The sequence below is a fragment of the Zalophus californianus genome, chromosome 14, assembly GCF_009762305.2.
Source record: "Zalophus californianus isolate mZalCal1 chromosome 14, mZalCal1.pri.v2, whole genome shotgun sequence".
Taxonomy (NCBI): Eukaryota; Metazoa; Chordata; class Mammalia; order Carnivora; family Otariidae; genus Zalophus; species Zalophus californianus.
In genome coordinates, this window is record NC_045608.1 from 70647147 (window position 1) to 70663689 (window position 16543).

At 40.8% G+C, this 16543-nt stretch overlaps 1 long non-coding RNA gene across 1 annotated transcript in view; it reads left to right on the forward strand.

Moving 5' to 3' along the window:
* The first annotated feature begins 1636 nt into the window (after positions 1–1636).
* The window catches only part of LOC113912959, a 33771-nt gene continuing 18864 nt past the window's right edge, over positions 1637–16543 (forward strand). The window contains exons 1-2 of the long non-coding RNA XR_003517051.1: positions 1637–1793; positions 8583–8692. This is a non-coding gene — a long non-coding RNA (uncharacterized LOC113912959). The remainder of the gene's footprint in view (positions 1794–8582; positions 8693–16543) is intronic.

The window sequence follows — 16543 nt, forward strand, 5'->3', positions numbered from 1 at the left end:
CATCCTTCTCTTCTTGGTTCCATTGGACTCCTTTAGCGGGAATGAAGGAGGAAGAATATTTGAGAAGAAGGTTTTCTTTTTTTAAGATTTTATTTATTTATTTGACAGATAGAGACACAGTGAGAGAGGGAACACAAGCAGGGGGAGTGGAGAGGGAGAAGCAGGCTTCTTGCCGAGCCGGGAGCCCGATGCAGGGCTCGATCCCAGGACCCTGGGACCATGACCTGAGCTTAAGGCAGACCCTTAACGACTGAGCCACCCAGGCGCCCCTGAGAAGAAGGTTTTGGGTGTGGTTTTCATCTCGCTACATGAGCTGAGGCTTGCCAGGCTGTGCCCAAGGCCAAGGCCAAACGCACTCCAAGAATTCTCCTCTCCTAGTAAAACACCAGGTATGCTTCATTTAGAATTTAGAATGTCTATTTTGTTTTAGAGTTTAGTTTTAGGCATGTAATCCATTATAAGTTTTAAAACATAATCCACTTGGGCATATCATCTTCAAAAGTCATAAAAAGCCTCTTTAATTTTTTTATTTGGAACAATTTTGCCTCATAAAGAAGCATCCTGAATTTACAAGAGATGATGCATTCTACCTCATCCATCACGTAATTCCTCCCCTACAGCTTCTAAGATCAGAAATGCTACTTCCTCCAAACTTTTCCATAGATTCCATTCTCTATTTAGTAACAAGTAGAATGTATCCATTACATCAGTGAACCTGCGGGTAAACATTTGGACATCACCTCATTTTATGAGTGAGAGAAAATGCCTAATTATCCAGTTTACTAGATATTCACCAATACCTCCTTGGCCCTCAAGAGATATAGAAGAAAAAGAGATTACTATGAGAGACGAAAATAGCTTCATCCTAGACAGAGTAGCAATTAGAATTTTTATCTCTAGGCCATTTGGGTTATTATTATAATTCCCTTTCTGTCCAAAAATTCCTCAATTCTGGTGGGTTTGTCCTTACAGTTAATAATAATAGCTAACATTTGTTGAACACTTACTGGGTCTCAGGCATTTAATGTACATTTGCTCATTTCATTCTCAGAAATATCCTATGAGATAGACGCTGTGATTCCTACTGTATAGATGAGGAAACGGAGGCATGGCTGGTAAGAGATCCAGCCATGGTTTGAGGCCAGACAGTATGACTCCAGAAGCTGAGCTCTTCTCTGATATTCTACATGGGAATAACTAAGTTGTATGGTTTCCAAGATTGATTAGTCTTTTGCTATACAAGCATGATGAACTCTGTTGAGAATCTCCAATGACTTTGTCTTGGCTGATTTGAAGCTGTCAGGTAGATGAGAAAGGCCACTTTTTAAGGCCTCTTTCCTTTTCCATATAATAAATGCTGCTAATTTGTAGCAAACATTTCTAACTTCTTTAATAGGCCCATGGAAAGCTAGATCCTGATATTATCCAGCTGTACATAGCCTCACGGGTCACAACATTTACTGCTGACATCAGGTATTTTTAATCTATATTCCATGGGAACATGGTGAGTACTCAGTGGGAACCATCCAGAATGTTGGTTGTACTGGTTGTTAAAATCATGACATAACAATAGGTAAATAGCTATTGCCCCAACAACCCCTTCACCCCAGACCCTTCTCTGATATTTCCATCTCTTTGTACCATCCATCAATGGAGGGGTTAGTGTCTGACACAGCGGGGTGCTTCCTAGATATGCTTTGCTCTGTGGCTGGTGTCCCTTGCTCTGGACCTCCATTAATTCATCTACACAGTGGAAAAAGCAACACTTGCTCTGCCTTTGTCATTGGGCTGAGGTGAGGATCATGGGGGAAACATGGCTGAAAACTTTCTTTCCATACCAACAAATACAAAAACCAGGGAATGTCACCATGTGGGAGAGCCTCACTTCCTACCAGGCAGGGGACAGTAAACGTCCTCTGGGTCTGCTAGCGTTCCTCAAGGAATGGCTGGGGTTCTGGAATTTTTTTTTCACACATAGAATTAAGTGTTAAATGTTTTTGTGAAGTTTCTAATGCTTTCTATATTTAAGTTCTTGTAGAGTATATGATTTTTTACCTTAGTTCCTTTCTCTTCTTTTTTTCCCTTCTAAATTAAACTCTCATTTTCACTCATTCTAAAATGTAATCAGAGCATGTGCGAGAAAATTTATAGCATATAGGTAGGAAATTGAAGGTTAAAAAGCCTATTCTGTGTGCTAATTGTACTTTGAGAAACAATGTAAAAATGAAAGGGCAGATTTAAAATTTATTTCAAAATTCAAACTTACCACCCTAATATTTACTCATTGTTCAACTCTTCTTTTGGTTACCTTCTTTCCAACAGCATAGATCTTTATTTTGTTTATAAGCATATGTTAGTTTTCAAATTATTTTCTTTGTTAACATTATTAGCACATTACCACTTTGCTTGAAGTTTCACAATATTTTTAAAGATTTTATTTATTTATTTGAGAGAGAGAGTGGGAGAAGAGTGGGGTGAGGGGCAGAGGGAGAAGCAGACTCCCTGCCAAAGACAGACACTTAAACAACTGAGCCATCCAGGTGCCCGAAGTTTCACAATTTTTAAAACAAAGATTTTAATGTTGAACATTTTCTCTCTGTGATAGCTGATCTTTTTTTTTTTTTTTCTCTTTTAAACAGCTTTATTGAGGGGCGCCTGGGTAGCTCAGTCGTTAAGCGTCTGCCTTTGGCTCAGGTCATGATCCCAGGGTCCTGGGATCGAGCCCTGCATCAGGCTCCCTGCTCCGCGGGAAGCCTGCTTCTCTCTCTCCCGCTCCCCCTGCTTGTGTTCCCTCTCTTGCTGTCTCTGTCTGTCAAATAAATAAATAAAATCTTCAAAAAAATAAAAAAATAAACAGCTTTATTGAGGTAAATTCACATAGCATACAATTTACCCATTTAAAGTGTGCAATTCAATGGCGTTTAATATATTCACAGAGCTGTACAATCATTATCAAAGCCAATTTTAGAACATTTTCCTAACGCCCCAAAGAACCCCATACCTTTTAGCAACCACCCCTCATCTCTCCCCAGTGCTGTCTCTGCCACCTCACCCCAGCTCTAGACAACTACTAATCTATATTTTGTCTTTATAGATTTCCCTATTCTGGACATTTTGCATAAATGGAATCATACAATATCTACTCATTTGTGAATGGTTTCTTTCACTTGTCATAATGTTTTCATGATTTCTATGACATCTTTTTGATAAGAGATCCTGTATGGTCTTTGGATAGCAACTATGTTTTGTTGCTCTATGTATGTTTCTATATAGTGCCTCACCAAATAGACCATAAACACTTAGGGACTATTTTGACATCTGTGGTTTTGTATGCCCAGAACAGCATTGCCTTTTGCTGGAAAATGCTCCTTTCAATCCTGGTGTTGGGGGAGCAATGGAACAGGTTCTTATATAGGCCCTTTCTCCCAGGGGTCAGTCTGGGGATGGACAGCTGACCCTGCTGATCCTTCCCTGGAATTTTAGAACTGAGAATGGAGACATGGGATTCTGTGGTCTCTGGAGATGGGGTTTAGGTGGTCATGTCTGCTGCTATGTGGAAGAAGGTTGTAGGAGAGAATGGAACCTTACACAAAAAGGTAAGCCATTTGGACACCTGGCAGCATTCACATTTCTGACTCTATTTATCTCTGAGGTCCACCTGCATCCCTGACCTTCCTATATGGTCTCTAAGGCACACTATTATACATTTCAACATATTCTGGCAGCAAGTATTTAGATATGGGAATTATCACTGCACCTAAAGTATCTTGGGAGGGTTCAAAATTATGGGTCACCTGTCTCTGGAAATATCATTTTAATGGATAATCATGACCTACATTAATTGATATTAAGTTTTAGATCCTAGGTATTTTGTATTAGTTCAAGATGTCTTCCATGAGCAAATTCAAGTTCTCAATTCACATTAATGATATATCACCAAATTTTGTGGGTATTTTTTTGATCATTAAAAAATGTATTACATAGGCACATGCCTATATAAAACACAATCAGATTTTTTTCCTCCACATTTCACTGGTTTGAATGAATGGAGGTTCTTTCTCATTTGGACTTGTTTAGTTATCATGAATAAGTAATTGAAAATAGAAGACAGGAAGAAATCTTAGGCATGCAGAGTATTTTTCTACTTTAAATGTACATTTTAGCATTTTGTGCATGCGCTGAGTATTTTAAAAAAAACCCTGAAATGCAGAATTAATATATTACTACTTTGTAATATTACATCTATCTATTTGCTGTTTAAAGAAAAGGTTTGGGTCTTAACACCTTAAATTTTATGAGACTATAAATATTCTTATTTATTCAGATGCACATAAAAGGCAAACTCTAAGAAAAAAGTCGTGACCCCTTTTACTACTCTTTTTTCTGTGTGGATGTGTATTGCAGAAAGGAAGACTTGGCATTTATAACAATTCTGCGTGTTTGGTGGAGATTCCTGGACTTTTTTAATGCCCCCGCACCCCAACCTCCAGTGACCTATATTCCTGTTTGCAGACACACTTTAATATCAGTTCTTTTTACTAACTGATGAAACAGCTACTTGAGCAAAGCTCTGAAGGACAAAGATAAAAGAAAGAAAACCACAGGTCTAGGGAGGGAGGTTGGAGAAGAGAATATGATGGGTCAGGAAGAAGGGGTGGGATCTGAACCAGGTTTCAGACTAGCTGGAGAGTGGGATTCCTGGGGCAGGTGCAAGAGGCAGGTGGTGATGGTCCCAGCAGGAAAGAGGTCCTGGATGTGGCAGTGGGTCTGAGTAGCTGTGGTGAGCTGCAGGCCTGTGGTGGATGATGGGGTCTACATTGGGGGAGAATCCTATCTCATGAGTTTGCAGTTGGAGAGAAGGTACAGGGCTTCACAGATGTGCAAGTTGTCTCATTCATGTAGAACACGGGGCTCCAGGTGGATTCGTGGTGGTTAGGCAAGACCTAAGGCTGGGAAGATCCAGAGTGCAAACCTCTGAAAGTTCACCGAGCCACACTTACCCCATTGGATAGGCACTTTTCAAGCCATCTTACTTGGAGCACTGCCAAGTGATCATGGAGGCCGAGCTGGCTGGGCTCTGAGCTCTAAACTCTGTTTCAACCATAGAAATTACTTTTATTTGATTTTTGTATGTGTGTGTGTGTGTGCATGTGTTGGGGGGGGGGAGTTGTATGGGATTTGACAGAGAAAAAGCATTCTGTTGCTAAATTATTAAAAAGTTAGAAATCTTTCCTCAGAAGATACTTCTTCAGCCTGACATTAAAAGGAGGCCAAAAGCTGCTCTGGTTGAAGTTAAGCTTGTCTTATGACTGAGAATGGATGGGCTTCCCCCATCTTTCAGGAAAGTCATTTTGGCCCCAGCTTTCAGTGGTCACCAATGTCATAGTGAGCCATGGAAAAGGTACAAGGAGGAAATTTTTCCTGGGAAGAGAAAGGTGAGGTTATAGGAAGTGAAATAAGGAAGGATCACTGGTAGGTTAATGCTCTTCAAGGAGAGGCCACGATTATGTCATTTGACCTCTACCCCAATAGCAGTCAGAGGCTAAGTGTCACATGGGGCAAATAAGCAAGTTTGCATATCATCTAACAGATGTTTGTGTCCAGGAGGGCGGGTATTTTATTTTACTCAGCTTTTGGTCAGTAGGACTTGCTGGGTGACTGGGCTATAAAAAAGTCAGCTCTGGGGACAGGGAAATGAATTTAGTTTGACTCAGCCAAGAAACCAGACCTAGTAGCTTGATCAAGCTTAATCGATAAATTGGTTCAAGTTATGTTTCCATTCTGTGTTGATGAACACATAATTTCTGGATGGGGAGGGAAGAGGGGCCTTTGGAGATCACCCATCCCTATCCTCACCCCTTTACCTCTTGCATGGCGTCCTGCAGGCCCAACCAGCTTGAATGGGGCATCACTCAGAATGAAGGCACTCAGCACCAGTGATTACACAGTGAACTTTTGAAGACTGCAGACCCCTAATTGGGGAAGTCAGAGGACCACCATCATAAGCTTGAGTGTACAAAAAACAAAATAAAACAAAAACAAAAACAAGACCCCCCAAAACAAGCTCTTAGGCCTCACCTAAAATCCACTGAATGAGAATTTTTGAGGGTGGGGCTCAGGAATACACATTTACACAAAACCCCAGAATGTCTTAGGTACTCTAACCCTTGAGAACCATTGCTTTGAGACCTAGAATGGCTCAGATAAGAAGCTTTAAATCTAGAGTGATGTGATTCCACATTGCCCTCCGTGGTGTTATTCTTGACTGAATAACAAAGACCTAGAAATTGTATCGTAGGAGAATTATTGTGTCTCAAGAATTGTTTTACTGGTGGTGGGGTGGGGGATGAATCTCAGGGTAAGATTAACCTGTGACTGCTCCTGGAAGAATAGAGAGGAGGGGAAAGAAATCTCAAGATAGGGAAGAAAGATTAGAAATTGGGGTGCGTGCTTGAGAGGATCCTCTATAAAGAGTTTTTAGTTTTTTTTCCCATGGGAGTCTGGGAACACTTATATTTGACCTCCAGGTTTAATCACTCCCTGGTTAAATCCCGTGCTCTGTGAAGGCTGTTACACACATACAGTGTAGTTTACATGTGGGAAGTTAGGGGCAGAGTAGTAAAGGAAAGAGTGGCTTCCTTAGAACTACCTTGCTACAGAGGCCAGCATGCCTGAGACAGCGTAAGTTAGCAGCTATAGCTTTCAGAAGTCCAGGCAAGGACCACAGGGTAGTGAGTGGTGCCAAGGCAAGGCAGGGAGGGGAAATTGGCAAGGACAACAGTCATCAATTGTCACTGTCCCTACCCTTGCTCCTATTTTTTTCTTTAACTTCAAACACATTTTTATCTCTACTATTCTTTAAAACTGCTCTTGTGAAGGTCACCAGTGACATCTAAGTTGCCAAATTTAATGGTAAGTTCAAAGGTCTCCTCTTCGACCCATCAGTAGGCATTTGACACAGTTGACCATTTGCTTCTTGAACATCTCATTGTTGACTTCCGGATGAGCATTCAATCTTGGTTTCCCTGCTCCCTCACTGGGTGCTCCCTTAAATCTCTGTTAGTCATTCTTTCTCAATATTGGCATGACCCAGGGCCCATTCCTTGGCCCCTTCATTCAACCCATGGAGAGTGACTCCCAATACATTTATCTCCAACTCCAACCTCTCCCCACTTGTAAATCCAGCTGCTGAATGTCCATCTCCAGTGGGATCTGAGATCAGACTAATTTAACATGTCCAAACCACACTTAACTTTCCTCCCTTTGCTGCTCCGAACTTGTTCCTCCTCAGCCTTCCCATGTCTCTAACTCATCCCTGACTCTTCTGTTTCTCTCACAGCCCGTATCCAGTCTTGTAATAAACCCTGTTGGCTCTACACCAGCGAAATATACTCAAGATGTGCTCCCCTCTCACCATGACCACCCTGACCCAAACCACTATTATCTCGCACCTGGATTTTTGCAGTAGATCTAGACAATACCTAACTTGCTTGCTGCTTCTACCCTCACCCCCTGTACAGTAAAGGATTAACTCAGCAGTTCCGGGTTGTCCAAACCTTGTACACTTTAAGGTAAAGTTTGCCCTGTCTGGCTTCTGGGAAATAACCTCTATGAGTTTGGAATATCCTGCTTGAAAGAGATTATTTCCCAGGAACCAGACAAGGGCCACAATTTTTTTTTTATTGTGCTAAAAATATACATGAAACTTACCATCTTAATCATTGCGAGGTGTAAAATTGTTATGCAACTATCACCACTATGCATTTCCAGAACTTGTTCATCATCCCGAACTGAAACTCTGTACATATTACACAGTGACACTCCATCCCTCCTCCCTCCAGTCTCTGGCAACTTCTACTCTAGCTCTGTCCCTATGAATTTGCCTATTCTAAGTACCCCAAGTAAGTGGAATCATACAATATTTGTCTTTTTGTGTCTCGCTTATTTGACGTTAGCATAATGCTTTTGAGCTTCCTCCATGTTGTGCATGTGTCAGAATTTTATTTCTTTTAATGGATTAATTACATTCCATTATATTCACATACTACATTAAAAAGATCTATTCATCTGTTGATTGACATTTAGACTGTATTCACCATTTGGCTGTTGTGAATAACATTGCTGTAAACATTGACATACAAGTATCTGTCTGAATCCCTGTTTTCCATTCTTGTGGTATGTACCTAGGAGTGGAATTGCTGGATCATATGGTAATTCTATGCTTAACTTTTTGAAAAACTGCCAAACTATTTTTCTACAGCAGCTGCACCGTTTCATGTTAACCACCAATTGTAACTGTCATCACTGTTGCATGGTGAGGGGGAGGGGTTAATTTCTCTACATACCCACAAATACTTGTTATTTTCAGGATTTCGTGTTTGTTTTTTGTTTTATAATTGCCTTCCTAATGGGCATGAAGTGGTATTTCATTGTAGCTCACAGTCTTTTATCTCATCAACTTGCACATAGATTGACAAAACAGTCCTTGGGACAATACCTGCTCTCCCTGTTTGTCTTCCTTACTGTTGCATTTGACCATTGTTGTTCATGGATCTTTGTAAAATACCCCTTGTGTTTTATAGATTGTCTTGTTGGTTCCCTGCTCCCTGAACCATCACATCAACACTTTTCTGCCTGGCACAGAGTTTTTGGTCTTCCCAAACTTCGTTCCCTAACTCAGCTCTTCCACATGGTAAGTGTTCCTTAAAGTTTTGCTGAGTAAGTGAGTCCATGGACTTATTAATCAAGACTCTTTCCTGAGGGAACTTGGAGTCTAGTATATGAGTTAAAAAGGAATAAAAATCAAAACAGAGACCCACATAAAGGAGAACCAGAACAGGGGGGCTTCATGGAGGAGAAGGAGTAGGAATTTGAAGAATGAGTAGGAGCTGGGGGGAAGGGAAAAAGGACCATTGAACAAAGAACACAGTATGTGTTTTCTTTGGCTGAGTCCTAAAGTATACAAGAAGGGAAGGTGTTCTTTTAAAAGGTGGAGAGGCACCAGATTCTGAAAGCCTGGAATGCATGGTCAGTAGTTTGGAATTCATTTAAGCAATTAATCAGGACTTAAAGGACTACACATTCTTCTCTAGTGCCCATGGAACATTCTCCAGAATTGATCACATCCTAGGTCACAAATCAGGTCTCAACCGGTACAAAAGATTGGGATCATTCCCTGCATATTTTCAGACCACAATGCTTTGAAACTAGAACTCAATCACAAGAGGAAAGTTGGAAAGAACTCAAATACATGGAGGCTAAAGAGCATCCTACTAAAGAATGAGTGGGACAACCAGGAAATTAAAGAAGAATTAAAAAAATAAATGGAAACAAATGAAAATGAAATCACAACTGTTCAAAATCTTTGGGATGCAGCAAAGGCAGTCCTAAGAGGAAAGTATATAGCAATACAAGCCTTTCTCAGGAAGCAAGAAAGGTCTCAAATACACAACCTAACCCTACACCTAAAGGAGCTGGAGAAAGAACAGCAAATAAAGCCTAAACCCAGCAGGAGAAGAGAAATACTAAAGATCAGAGCAGAAATCAATGAAATAGAAACCGAAAGAACAGTAGAACAGATGAACAAAACTAGGAGCTGGTTCTTTGAAAGAATTAATAAGATGGATAAACCCCTGGCCAGACTTATCAAAAAGAAAAGAGAAATGACCCAAAAAAATAAAATCGTGAATGAAAGAAGAGAGATCACAACTAACACCAAAGAAATACAAACAATTATAAGAACATATTATGAGCAACTATATGCCAGCAAACTAGATCATCTGGAAGAAATGGATGCATTCCTAGAGATGTATCAACTACCAAAACTGAACCAGGAAGAAATAGAAAACCTGAACAGGCCTATAACCACTAAGGAAATTGAAGCAGTCATCAAAAATCTCCCAGAAAAGTAAAGCCCAGGGCCAGATGGCTTCCCAGGGGAATTCTACCACACATTTAAAGAAGAATTAATACCTATTCTTCTGAAACTGTTCCAAAAAATAGAAATGGAAGGATAACTTCCAAACTCATTTTATGAGGCCACCATTACCTTGATCCCCAAACCAGACAAAGACCCGATCAAAAAGGAGAATTACAGACCAATATCCTTGATGAACATGGATGCAAAAATTCTCACCAAAATACTAGCCAATAGGATCCAACAGTCCATTAAAAGGATTATTCACCCTGACCAAGTGGGATTTATCCCTGGGCTGCAAGGTTGGTTCAACATCTGCAAATCAATCAATGTGATACAATACATTAATCAAAGAAAGAACAAGAACCATATGATCCTCTCAATAGATGCAGAAAAAGCATTTGACAAAGTACAGCATCCTTTCTTGATCAAAACTCTTCAGAGTATAAGGATAGAGGGTACCTACCTCAATATCATAAAAGCCATCTATGAAAAACCCACAGCAAATATCATTCTCAATGGGGAAAAACTGAGAGCTTTCCCCCTAAGGTCAGGAACACGGCAGGGATGTCCACTCTCACCACTGCTATTCAACATAGTACTAGAAGCCCTAGCCACAGCAATTAGACAACAAAAAGAAATCAAAGGCATTCAAATGGGCAAAGAAGAAGTCAAACTCTCACTGTTTGCAGATATGATACTTTATGTGGAAAACCCAAAAGACTCCACCCCAAAACTGCTAGAACTCATACAGGAATTCAGTAAAGTGGATATAAAATCAATGCACAAAATCAGTGGCATTCCTATACACCAACAACAAGACAGAAGAAAGAGATATTAAGGAGTTGATCCCATTTACAATTGCACCCAAGACCATAAGATACCTAGGAATAAATCTAACCAAAGAGGCAAAAAATCTGTACTCAGAAAACTATAAAATACTCATGAAAGAAATTGAGGAAGACACAAAGAAATGGAAAAACGTTCCATGCTCATGGATTGGAAGAACAAATATGGTGAAGATGTCAATGCTACCTAGAGCAATCTACACATTCAATGCAATCCCTATCAAAATACCATCCATTTTTTTCAAAGAAATGGAACAAATAATCCTAAAATTTGTATGGAACCAGAAAAGACCCTGAATAGCCAGAGGATGGTTGAAAAAGAAAAGCAAAGCTAGAGGCATTACAATTCCAGACTTCCAGCTCTATTACAAAGCCGTCATCATCGAGAGAGTATGGTACTGGCACAAAAACAGACACATAGATCAACGGAACAGAATAGAGAGTCCCGAAATGGACCCTCAACTCTATGGTCAACTAATCTTCGTCAAAGCAGGAAAGAATGTCCAATGGAAAAAAGACAGTCTGTGCAACAAATGGTGTTGGGAAAATTGGACAGCCACATGTAGAAGAATGAAACTGGACCATTTCCTTACACCACACACAAAAATAGACTCAAAATGGTTGAAAGACCTAAATGTGAGACAGGAATCCATCAAAATCCTAAAGGAGAACACAGGCAGCAACCTCTTCGACCTCAGCCGCAGCAACTTCTTCCTAGAAACATCGCCAAAGGCAAGGGAAGCAAGGGCAAAAATGAACTCTTGGGACTTCATCAAGATGAAAAGCTTTTGCACAGCAAAGGAAACAGCCAACAAAACCAAGACAACCGACAGAATGGGAGAAGTATTTGCAAATGGCATATCAGATAAAGGGCTAGTATCCAAAATCTATAAAGAACTTATCAATCTCAACACCCTAAGAACAAATGATCCAATCAAGAAATGGGCAGAAGACATGAACAGACATTTTTCCAAAGAAGACATCCAAATGGCCAACAGGCACATGAAAAAGTGTTCAACATCGCTCGGCATCAGGGAAATCCAAATCAAAATCTCAATGAGATACCACCTCACACCAGTCAGAATGGCTAAAATTAACAAGTCAGGAAATGACAGATGTTGGCGGGCATGCAGAGAAAGAGGAACCCTCCTACACTGTTGGTGGGAATGCAAGCTGGTGAAACCACTCTGGAAAACAGTATGGAGGTTCCTCAAACAGTTGAAACTAGAGCTACCATATGACCCAGCAACTGCACTACTGGGTATTTACCCCAAAGATACAAATGTAGGGATCTGAAGGGGTACGTGCACCCCAATGTTTATAGCGACAATGTCCACAATAGCCAAACTGTGGAAAGAGCCAAGAAGTCCATCAACAGATGGATGGATAAAGAAGATTTGGTATATATATACAATGGAATATTATGCAGCCATCAAAAGGAATGAAATCTTGCCATTTGCAGAGACGTGGATGGAACTGGAGGGTATTATGCTGAGCGAAATAAGTCAAGCACAGAAAGACATGTATCATATGATCTCACTGATATGAGGAATTCTTAATCTCAGGAAACAAACTGGGGGTTGCTGGAGTGGTGGGGGTGGGAGGGATGGGGTGGCTGGGTGATAGACACTGGGGAGGGTATGTGCTATGGTGAGCACTGTGAATTGTGTAAGACTGTTGCATCAGAGACATGTACCTCTGAAACAAATAATACATTATATGTTAAGAAAAAAGAGAAAAAGATAGTAGGAAGGGACAAATGAAGGGGGGAAACGAACCATGAGAGACTATGGACTCTGAGAAACAAACTGAGGGTTCTAGAGGGGATGGGCGTGGGGGGATGGGTTAGCCTGGTGATGGGTATTAAAGAGGGCATGTACTGAATGGAGCACTGGGTGTTATATGCAAACAATGAATCATGGAACACTACATCAAAAACTAATGATGTAATGTATGGTGATTAACCTAACATAATAAAAAAAATAAAAATAAAGTTTCACCAAGGGAAAAAATAAAAAGAAATGTGAAATCCATGAACAGAAGTGAGTTTGGGATGAAAATGCTGTGTTCAGTATTGAGAAAATTGAGACAAAATGTTGTCATAGTATTTCCTAGGAAGAGACTGACCTGTGGGAGATTCAAGGGGAGATCAGGCATCATCTTGGGCAATGTCTTTATCAGGGAGATGATGGAAAGAATGCAACTGTGGGGTATAGAGAAGAGAGTGTTGAAAGGGGAAGGGATGAAGGCAGATGATTCAGGAATTTTTTTTAAAGATTTGTTTATTTATTTGAGAGAGAGAGAGAGAAAGAGAGAGAGTGGGGGAGGGGAAGAGGAAGAGGGAGAGAGAGACTCTCAAGCTGACTCCCTGCTGAGTGCAGAGCCTGACTTGGGGCTTGATCCCATGACTCTGAGATCACCACGTGTGTGATCTGAAACCAAGAGTTGGACGCTCAACCCACTCGGCCACCCAGGTGCCCTAGGAATATTTTTAAAGGAGGAAGAGGGGTCAGAAATACAAGACAGGGGCCAGGGGTCCTTAAACAGCCCAGGGAGGAGAGAATTCTGAGGAGGAAGTGATCAGCACTGTCCTGAGATTTTGGAGTTGGGTGTTTTGACAATCACTGGATTTTGCCAATTAATCTTAAGCAATTCATAACATTCGAGAATGTAGTTTATACTCATTGGAGGAGGTGGGGTAGAGTAAAATATCAGAGCACTGAAGAATGAGCAGAGTCTGAATGCAGGTTCTTTCAAGACGATGAGCAGTGAAGGAAAGGGGGTAGAAGAGTGGGAGGGAGGGTTTTTAAAAAATGGTAAAGAAAGAGTCGTGGCTCAGCTACAGAGTAGAAGCCCCTGGGTCTCTGTAATGTGAGCATGGGAGTACTTTTGGGTTAGTTTATACCAGCTTTAACATTTTCTTTCTTCTTTTTTTTAAAGATTTTATTTATTTATTTTAAGAGAGAGTGAGCATGAGTGTGCATGCATTGGGGGAGGGGCAGAGGGAGAGGGAGACTCTCAAGCAGACTCCCGCTCAGTGCAGAGCCCCACACAGGGCTCAATCCCACTACCCTGAGCTCATGACCTGAACTGAAACCAAGAGTGATTAGCTCAACTGTCTGAGCCACCCAGGCACCCCTAGCTTTAACATTTTCTATGTGTTTTTCATTTGTTTGTTTTAGAAATGGCAGCTAAACGTGTACAGACTGTGTTAAATTACTGTTTTTTCTTGAGATATAACTTTTTCAGTTCACTTAGAACATGCAAGTCGGATATTTTTAATCAAATGAAATATGTATAAAATGGATTTTCTCCTAATTCCAGCTTCATCATGACTTTACAATACCAACTGATTGTGATATTTACAATATTTGCCAAAACTTAGAATTTTACAAACACTAGGTTATTACCAGTGTTTCTTTAATAAATGTAGCATGCAAAATTTGAAATTTTAACATGGGTACCTACATTAAACTCAGAATATATCTTTGTAGTATTTCAAAAATCACACTGAAACATAACTTCCTTGGAAAATAGACTATAAAACTTAATAGGTTTTCCATTTTATCAACTGGAATGCTTTAGCTTTGTTTTTCATTGTACATTCCTCATTTTTCACTCATTGAAAACTGCCAATTATTATTTTTTATTGTAAAGTCAATTTTAGTATCTGCTTTATTTTTTTAAATTTTGTTGCCTTTTCAAATTGGCATGTCTTTAAAGTGTTTCTTACTTGATTAGAAAAGTCTGTGTGTGTATTAAATCACTTCAGTTTTACCAGGTGAAATTGAGCTGTACTGTTTTTGAGCCAGTAATGAAAACTGCAGTTTTTAACATGTGACATTTTGGGGTGGTGAACATATGTGAAATGATTGTATCTAGATTATTGAAAGAAATGGTCTTGAAAAATTCATGGGAAGCTTTAGCATTGTCTGAAGAACAAGAGGGAAGGCAAATTAGTATTAACTTTAAAATGAGGGAAAAAGGGTAGTTTTGTTTTAAAGCAAAAATCTGGTTGGGCCAGAATGTAAAAGAAGATAGTAAAAGCCAAATTTGGGCGGTACCATAGGTTGTAGGAGGCTTGAAGGGAAATGAAATTGTTTTACTGGCACATAATAAGCTTGAAAAGAAACAATAAAAAGTACTATTTCATTGATACTATTAGATCAACTTTGATGGATTTATTCATAAAATGGAGAAGATGCTGGTGAATCCTGCAAAATATTACATGGGGGACATGCCGGAAGAGTGAAATTACAGTTTGTTCTTTTCTGTTAAAATAACAGTGAGATCATAGTCTTTAAAGAGGCTGGTAGAGTGGGCCAAAAGCCCCTTGCTCTGTCTGATTTGTAATTTGTGATAAATTCAAGTACATGGGGAACACTAACATGAACTGTCTGTGGTTGGTAGAAATGAAGATTGGAAAAGACTGTAAATAGATCAATCCAAGTGAAAATTCTCTGTATAAATGAATCATACAATTAAACAAACAAAAAGCATACAGGGGGAGAAAAAAAAGGAGAAATCAGATCTGGGGTGTGAGATGCGGGGAAGGGAAAGATGAGGAAGGGACACCCTGAGATGCCCTGAGGTTCCTTCCTCTGAGAACGGAGTCAGGAATCTCAGCTGTGTACTGGGGGGTTTGGGAGAAGAGACTTCAGGGAGTTCTGCGAGATGGCCTTGATCTTAGAAATGTAGGAGGGTCAGGCCATCGTCTTACTGAGATTTGGGGAGAGGTTGGACGGGAAGTTTGAGCAGGGGAAAAAGGTTTGTATGAGTGCCATGGTATGTGTGTCAGGGAAGCTGTGGAAGCAATGTGAGCACAGGTCAGGAGTTTCTCAAAACGTACTCGAGAAGAGAGAACATGGGGTCAGTGGTTTGGGTTCAGGGGGAAGCATGGGGCCCCTTTGGTACCTTTTTATAGAGTGCAGGGCCCAGGTGTTGGTGGGCTATGTGGATTCCCCCCACCCCCGGCACTGCTTGCTTGCCTCTGACACCTCCAGCCACACACTTGTGAGTATAGCTGGGGGCATCAGTCTGCATACCTGGGCTCTGAGATTATTTTGGCTTCATCTTTTCCCCTGATCTACGTCATCCTGTTAAAAACAGCTTGAGACACAGTTGACATGATTTTGGCTTTACATACTCTCCCCTATGAATTTACTCTGTGATCTGGGAAATGAAACATAGAAGAAAAAAAGAAAAGAAAAGAAGGAAGGAAAAAAATCTCCATCCACATTCTCCTTATCAGAGAATTTGAGTATTATGACCACACATGCTGGAGGCAGTTTCCTGTTCTCTGGCTCAGGAGGCAGAGGGGATGCCAGCGGGAAGCGAACAGGAGCTAAGGTGGCTTGTCTAACTCCCAGTCTCCTTTTCCTTGTTGGAGTGGTGACTCCTCCACAGGAATTTTCTCTCAGAGTCCCTATGCCCTGAGGCCATGCTCCCACATCTAGTCTTCCATCCTCCTTGGACCATACCTCTCCTTTCTCTCAGCCGATGAAAGTTCTTCAGCCTCTGTGTTGCAATGTTGGCCACAGTTAATAAGATAGTCATTTTGTTGGGTCCTGGGTTTGATTTAGGAAAATTAAGCCAACACCAATGGAGGGACTACCACAGGCAGGCCCTGGGTCTCGTGCTCCGAACAGGACAGAGCTGACAAGACACAATGTGGTGAGGGAGGCCAACGTGGGGGGCTGGTGGGAGAGGGCAACGGTGTTGGGCAACGCCCAGAGAGATTGCTTCCAGCTGAGAGGGCTTGGGAATGGTTCAGCTGAGG